General features: G+C 51.8%; 1 long non-coding RNA gene across 1 annotated transcript; it reads right to left on the reverse strand.

Annotated features, from left to right (window-relative positions):
- Positions 1–256: 256 nt before the first annotated feature.
- On the reverse strand, positions 257–6,262 carry LOC311510951. The gene is made up of 2 exons (XR_014709167.1): positions 5,394–6,262; positions 257–2,481 (listed from the first exon to the last, which is right to left on the reverse strand). It is a non-coding gene; the product is annotated as an uncharacterized lncRNA (long non-coding RNA).
- Between the last annotated feature and the right edge of the window lie 1,578 nt (positions 6,263–7,840).

Consider the following 7,840-nt stretch of genomic DNA (forward strand, 5'->3'; position numbering starts at 1 on the left):
TGCAGGGACTGAGGGTGTCTAGCAAGGGAGTGACAGTGTATTTAAAAATAACTGTGCAAAGCAAACCATTAGACCTCAGCTCCGTCCTCACATCTTCCAGCCGCATTGTGCTTTGATTCATATGCAGCCAGGCCCTCTCTGGCAGAAATCCCTCGCTGGAGCAGGGCAGTGTTGCCGGCACCCAGTGCCGAGAGGCTGAACAACAGCTTGAGTTGGTTCGTTACCCGGTGTGCTACAACCAATAATCACAACGGGGTGGAGAAGCAGAAAAGTTTATTTGCAGCTGCAAAAAGGTACAGGGAGAATAAAATCTCAAATCCTGCACACAGAGCAGGAAGTTACACAGGCTTTTATACATCCTTTATCCAAGGATCCTTTATCCACTGCTGCGAGTGCCTCCAGGCAGGAGGGGGGGCCAAGGACACCTGGGCCTAGTGCGAGGGGGCTTCATCGACACTCGTGGTATTCCATCCCCTCGAGTTACCTAGTGGCCATGCCCCAGTGTCCCCAACAACTCCCCCCTTTGAGAACACTCAACAGCCTTGGCTCTGAGTTTTCTCACTTGGGCTACTTATTTTTTACAATATGACTTTGCATAAGCACTTTGTGATAGCCTGAAGAGAAGGACTTATTAACTTTTGCAAAAGGGCCCTGACACATGATACTGCACAGCATAATACCAGTAATACAAGCAATACAGGAAAGAGAATTTTCAATAGCAGGCTAAATAAACCACCAAGCCAAGACGACAAACCCCAGCCTGAAAACAAGGTTTGCAACCAATTGTTCTCTGGGGCAGTATAGGCAACCTGTGCTCCGGCTCGGGCATGGGCCTCAGCCTGTACCACCTTTTTATAGATTTCATAACTGCTATCATTTACATATACACAACATCGGGGCCCGACGAGGGCACAAACCCCTGCTTGGGATGCCAAGAGATAGTCCAAAGCCAGCCTGTTTTGGAGGGAAAACGTCCTGAGCTGCTGTACCTTTTTATTTAAAGTTTTTACTGCTGACCCTAAATTACTAACCGAGTCCTCTAACTCTAAGGCCACTTTCTCAAATACCATCTGCAGCCTTACAGTATAGCGGCCTATGCATGCCATGGCTGGCCCGGAAACCAGTGGCGCTATTCCCAGTACAGAGCACCCTACAAGCTTCTCGGTTGTGAGGGCATTCTTCATATTGCCCTCCAATGCCTTAGTCGCCGCAGGGTCTTTTCTCGTGACTCAACAGAGGTGTCTCGGGCATTTTTAATCTTTCCTTTGGGCAGTGTGGCAGTTATGGAAAGATGAGGAACTCCATGAGCTATATAACAGCTACCTGTCCAGTTGGCTGGCAGCACCTTGTAAGCCTTTCGGCCACATACAAAATAGTGACCCTGTAGGGCCCAGTAAGGACTGTTTCTTAAGGGGATTCCTGGGATATTTAAGGCTGCTTTTCCAAACAGTTCATATGCCCCTAGGGGGGCATCCCATCCTCCTGATTGGGTACAAGTGGGGGCATTTCTAATTGTGCCATTCAAATTACACTCGCCATAGGGACCACTACAAACCCACCATTGGCTTGCTACATTGGAGATATTAACTGGACGGCAAGTTACATTTCCAAACCCCTTTTTTGTGGTAAGATTATTTGTAAGTGTTTCCCTAAAAGGGGAGGAACCATTACACCCACACTGTTGGCCTCCCCTGTTGGTCTTTATTTAATACCCATCAGTCCACTGTGTAATAACACAGGAGCTCTTTCCCACAGGATGCCCATAGTGATCAGATTGGTTTCGGGTAAAACATAATACTTCCTCAGTGCGTATGGCAACTGAATACTCCTGGTCCTGACAGGTGGCCTGCTGTAAAGAGGTCTTATTCCAGAACGGCGAGTCCGTTCTTTCCTGCTCTTTGGTGGTGGCTAATTCTGCTAGGGTCAGGGGCAGCATGTCAAGGGGCATTCCCGTTTTGGGGGACAGTGGAGCCGGAGCACACACCCAGCAATCAGTCTGGTTTGTTAAATTAGCAACATGGTGCGCAAGCAAAACAAAGGAGTTATGCTCCCGATATGCACAGTTTGGAAATACCAATACAGAGAATAACTATATTACCCAATTAATTATGACCAGCGTCTTCCCAACCCAGGGTCTTCAGTACCTGGGTGGGCCCATTTTAGCATTAAAGTGCCCGTTATTTGTGTCTTTTAAACAGTAGTTTTAGCCTGAGATCGTCACTAGATGAGGAGTCAGCAGGTTGGACGGTCCACTGTCCTGCTGACGAGGGGGCGGTTACTGCCTTCAGACGAGAGTGATGGATCCAGTTCTTGTGTCCCTCGATCTTTGCCGCTGTATGGGAGATCAGCAGGACGCTATAGGGTCCTTTCCACTTTTCCTGGAGAGGCTCGTCTTTCCAGGTGCGAACAAGTACAGAGGCACTGGGCTGTAAGGAGTGGACGGGAGTGTCCAAGGGGAGAGGCTGGGAATCCTTGGTATACCTGTGAAGAGACAAGAGAACAGCAGACAGGGAACAAATATACTGTGACAAAAAACATTACCCAACTCCCATTTCCCTGACAGAACCGGGGTGCCATTCATGGGCCATGCCCTTTCAAACATAATTTCAAAGGGACTGAGCCCTAATCTACCCTTTGGGAGAACGCGGATACGGAGTAGGACGAGGGGCAAAGCATCAGGCCATCGCAGTGAGGCTTCTTGGCACACTTTTGGGAGATGCCGTTTAAGGGTCTGATTGATACGCTCCACTACCCCACTGGCTTGCGGTCTCCAGGGCGTATGGAGTTTCCAGGGGATTTGTAAGGCATGTGAGATGCTTTGAATGATTTTTGACGTGAAGTGTGTCCCGTTGTCAGATTCCATCCACAGGGGAAGTCCAAAGCGAGGAACGATCTCCTTAACAAACTTGAGGGTTACTGTTCTGGCAGTGCAGTTATGGCATGGGAAGGCTTCTGGCCATCCGCTGAACCGATCCACGAAGACAAGGAGATATTTGAACCCTTGAGTCCGGGGAAACTCAGTAAAGTCTATTTGCCCCACTTGTCCGGGGCCCGGAGTGGGTTCTAGGGCAGCTGGTGGCACAGGATGTCCCGGTCGGGGGTTATTCTTTTGGCAGACTAAGCAGTCCGCTTGTACCTGGGCAGCCAGGGGTCGGAGTCCGGAAGTGATAAAGTATTTTCCCATTAGCTGGATAAGTGCTTCCCTGCCAGCATGAGTGGTTTGATGTAGTTTCTGCAGCACTGGCCGGATTAGGCCCTTTGGTAAGAGGACCTTCCCTTCTGGGGAATGGAGCCATCCCTCCTTTTCCCGGAGACTGAGTTTGTCGGTTAGCTGTTTCTCCTCCCCAGAGTACTGAGGGGTTGGAAGCTCCCCTACTGATGGGATAAGGGCATGCATATGGGCGTTCTCAGCCTGAGGGGATGGCAGGGTGGCAGCATGCTTAGCCTCTCTATCTGCCCGGGCGTTACCTCTGGCCACATCTTGATCCTCCCTTTGATGGGCTTTACAGTGTACCACCGCCACTTCCGAGGGGAGTTGTACGGCTTCTAGGAGCCGGAGGATTTGGGGCCCGTACTTGACTGGGGAGCCCTGGGCTGTCAGCATTCCCCTTTGCTTCCATAGGCCAGCATGAGCATGCAGCACACCAAAAGCATACTTTGAATCAGTAAAAATGTTGACCCGCTTTCCTTTTGACAGTTCAAGTGCACGGGTCAGGGCTATTAGTTCGGCAAGCTGGGCAGAGGTCCCAGCAGGCAAACCTTCAGCTTCCACAGTGTCATGGAGGGTCACAACAGCATAACCCACCCTCCTTTGCTCATCTATTACAGTACTGCTACCATCAGTGTACCACTCATAATCTGCATTTGGGAGGGGTGCATCCTTTAAATCCGGACGGCTGGAGTACTGGACATCTATGATCTCTAAACAGTCATGTTTCTGTTCCTCTGTTTCTGGCAAGAGGGTGGCTGGGTTAAGGGAGGGGCAAGGCTGTAGGGTGACTTCAGAGTTCTCTAACAGCTTAGCCTGGTACCGAGCAATCCGAGCCTGGGTGAGCCAAAGCCCTCCCTTTGCATCCAATAAGGCTTGGACCATGTGGGGAGTATAGATTTGCATAACCCCTCCCAATGTTAGCTTCTCGGCTTCCTCAAGCAATAGGGCAGTAGCTGCGACCGCCCGTAAACATGCCGGCCAACCCTTTGCAACCTGATCCAATTGCTTAGAAAAATAAGCCACGGGACGTCTCCATGCTCCTAACAGCTGTGTAAGCACTCCTAGGGCCACCCCCCTTCGTTCATGTACATACAACTGAAACCGGCTTAGAGAGATCCGGCAGGTCCAGAGCTGGGGCTTCCATCAATTTTCTTTTCAGGATTTTAAATGCCCTGTCAGCCTCTGGAGTCCAATAGAAGGGGTCATGATCTGCTCCTTTTACACAGTCATACAGGGGTTTAGCCCACAGTCCAAACTCTGGGATCCATATCCTGCAAAAGCCTGCCATACCCAGAAATGCCCTGAGCCGCTTACAATTATTTGGAGAGGAACTTGACAGATAGATTCCTTTCTCTTTTTTTCGCTTGAATGCTGACACTCCCCTTGCCTTAGCTGTAACCTGATCCCTCTCCACCTCAGACAACAGGGTTCTCAGGAGGATATTACAGTCGTCTCAATCGGCTTGTGACTACTGAGGCACCCCTCAAAGACTGAAATAAACCTGCTTGCGTTCGTTGAGAATTCTCCAGCCTGTGTTTTAAAAGCTGCTAAGTCTATTGGATTGAATGGCACATGGATGTAAACTTGCATAGTGGTAGCCTGACGTCCGTCTGCCCCTGGGCAAGCCACAACAGTCTCGGTAAGCAAAGGATAGAGTCCCACCGAGGGGGCAATCTCTGTAACCCGAGGCATCCTACCCTTATACGGTGGGGGTGTGGGGGCCGAAGGGGACACCGGCTCTGCCATTACAGTGGGGGTGGGGGTCTGGGGACTAACATTAGCTGCTACCGAACCAGTCGGAGTCAGATTACAGTGCTGTAAAATATCTGGTCGAGTACATAAAGTCAGAAAAAATTTGCGTACATATGTTCATTCCATTTCCTTGTTCTCTGACAGAACAGGAGTAACTGAAGGATCGTGTTGTAATTAATTGACCCTCCTGGTGGCCACCACTCCTGGTCCTCTAGTTGATATTGAGGCCAGTCAACTGTACAGAATCGTTTTAATTGGCTCTTAGTCATCGGATCCGCACCAAATACCTTCCAGTTTGCTAGAATGCACTCTAGGGGCGTACACCGTGCCCTAACCTCTGAGCTCTGTCCCTGTCCCATACCTACAGGGTAACTCTGGGCGTCCCCAGGTTCCAACAGAGCATATAATCCGGATTTTAAAAGGTTCCTACCTTATCCAAGGGACCGGTTCTTCACTGTGGCCTGCAGCTGCTCCTCCCCCATGTCTAAGGGACCGGTTCTTCACCGCCGTCCACAACAGCTTCTCCACTATATGAGTGCGTTGCACCGTTGTGCCCTCTGGGGTCGATCAAATCGCGTCTCCTCCGAGACCCCCGATGAACTCACCGGTGCGCGCTGGGCGTCGGTTCTCACCGCAATCCTCGACCTCCAGGAGGGGTCCGGGCAAGGCTAAATTGCAGCCTCGTCGCCCACCCAGGGACGCCAAAAGCTGTTGCCGGCACCCAGTGCCGAGAGGCTGAACAACAGCTTGAGTTGGTTCGTTACCCGGTGTGCTACACCCAATAATCACAACGGGGTGGAGAAGCAGAAAAGTTTATTTGCAACTGCAAAAAGGTACAGGGAGAATAAAATCTCAAATCCTGCACACAGAGCAGGAAGTTACACAGGCTTTTATACATTCTTTTTCCCAGCATACTTATCCAATAGCAAGCTGCCCCAAGTATCCATATAGCCAGCCAATCCAGTTCCCAGCTAGTTTCCTGATTCTCTGTATCATTTGTTAAACTATACATAAAGCTGCTTTATTCAGCATTGTTCTTCCATATCTCCCCTGTTTGGCCTTGCTTAGTTTCAGGCAGTCTGACTCTGCAACATACTGTTGCAGATTCTCAGCATAACTGCTGTGTGTGCCTCCAGGCGGGGGGGGCCAAGGACACTTGGGCCTAGTATGCAGAGCTGCTGCGAGTGCCTCCAGGCAGGAGGGGGGGCCAAGGACACCTGGGCCTAGTGCGAGGGGGCTTCATCGACACTCGTGGTCTTCCATCCCCTCGAGTTACCTAGTGGCCATGCCCCAGTGTCCCCAACAGCAGGAAAAGCATCTTTGTCTTTCTGACCTATTTAGTCCTGTTCTAAAAAAATCAAGCTTCTGACGGTAAAGAAACATCCCTGGGAAACCGGTGTCTGTTGTGTCTGCCCTGGGGAAGGGAAAATCCACCCTGCTGCAGCGTCCTGGAGAGGAGAAACATGCACCGGTGTTAGCCCCATTGCAGGCGGATTGCCTCCAGCTGGCGTGCTCGCCATTCGTGTTCCTATGCTGCTGGCAGTGCCCGGTTCGTCTCTTCTGCTACTCGCGGATAACCGGTGTTAGGGGCAGCTCTACCCGATACTGGGGCCGCACTAGAGGGCTCTCTCTTTAGCGAGCCCGTGCACCGGCCAGCACACACAGGGTCAGCCTCAGGATCCATCTCTAACCCCATATCGTCTCTCCAGCAGCGGCCAGCACCAGCCGTTTCAGAAGAAGGTGCAAGAAACGTCCCCAGTGGGCAATGATGGAATAACCTGCCTATGGGCTTGGGGGGGTAAAGGGAGCTCTTCCTTAACCCTTCCTAGCCCAATTGCACCTGCCTGCTCTGAGCTGTTCCCCATTAGGTCCTTTCCGGTGTGTACCCCCCCACCCACTCAGTGGGACACTCTGTCCCCCACTAGCAGTGGCTGGGCCATACATTGAGACTGAGGAGCCTGCTGTACCCTGGGTTAATTAAATTGGCTTTTTTTCCAGCTCTGGAAGTAGAGACTTGTGTGCTAAATTCCAGAGGTTCAATCCCCACAGGCAACAACCCCCCCCCTCGTAGCAGCTCGCTCACTCACTGGCATGGTGCCTCCTGCTGGTTGCCTCAGGAATTAGCTCCTCAGCCTCAGAGCACCCCCTGCTACAGGCCCCGCTGCCCCTTTTCTTGGGGTGCTGCCCCCCAGCAGTGCCCCCACACTCTAGGTCTCCCTTCCCAGGGGAAGCCCCTCCCCCTATGCCCACCTTGCCTCAGTGGCTACTGCAAGTCATCATCTAGCCCCCTTTCTCTGGGGCAAACTGCAGTCTGTGATGGCCACTCATCATTAGCAAGGGGCCCGGGCCCAGCCATCTTTCTCCAAAGCTGGAGAGAGACTGCCTGCCTTCTGGCCCTGCAGCCCTTTTATAGGGCCCAGCCTGGACCTGATTGGCTGCCTCCCAGCCTTTTCTGATTGGCTCTCCGCCCCAGCCCCATCCAAGGGCTGGCTTTTAACCCTTTCTAAGCTGAAACAGGGTGACCGCCCCGCTACACCCCTCCACAGGGGAGCTGTGTGCCAAGATCTCCCATGCTGAGGGGATGTGGGTCACAGGGGCTTCAAATAACCTTTATTCCTCATCTAAACCTGCTCCTTGCTGAAGCCCCCTTGCCACAGCACTCCTTTCAGACAGCAGGTCCCTTTGCACAAGGTCCAGTCTCCCTTCATCAGGCGCAGCCCAGGAGGCAAGGAGTTACAAGACATGTAACAGACTAGGGACCGAATGGCTAGGCAGCAGTTCTGCGGAAAAGGACCTAGGGGTGACAGTGGACGAGAAGCTGGATATGAGTCAGCAGTGTGCCCTTGTTGCCAAGAAGGCCAATGGCATTTTGGGATG

The sequence above is a fragment of the Lepidochelys olivacea genome (genome assembly GCF_965140295.1).
Source record: "Lepidochelys olivacea isolate rLepOli2 genome assembly, chromosome: 21".
Lineage (NCBI taxonomy): Eukaryota > Metazoa > Chordata > Testudines > Cheloniidae > Lepidochelys > Lepidochelys olivacea.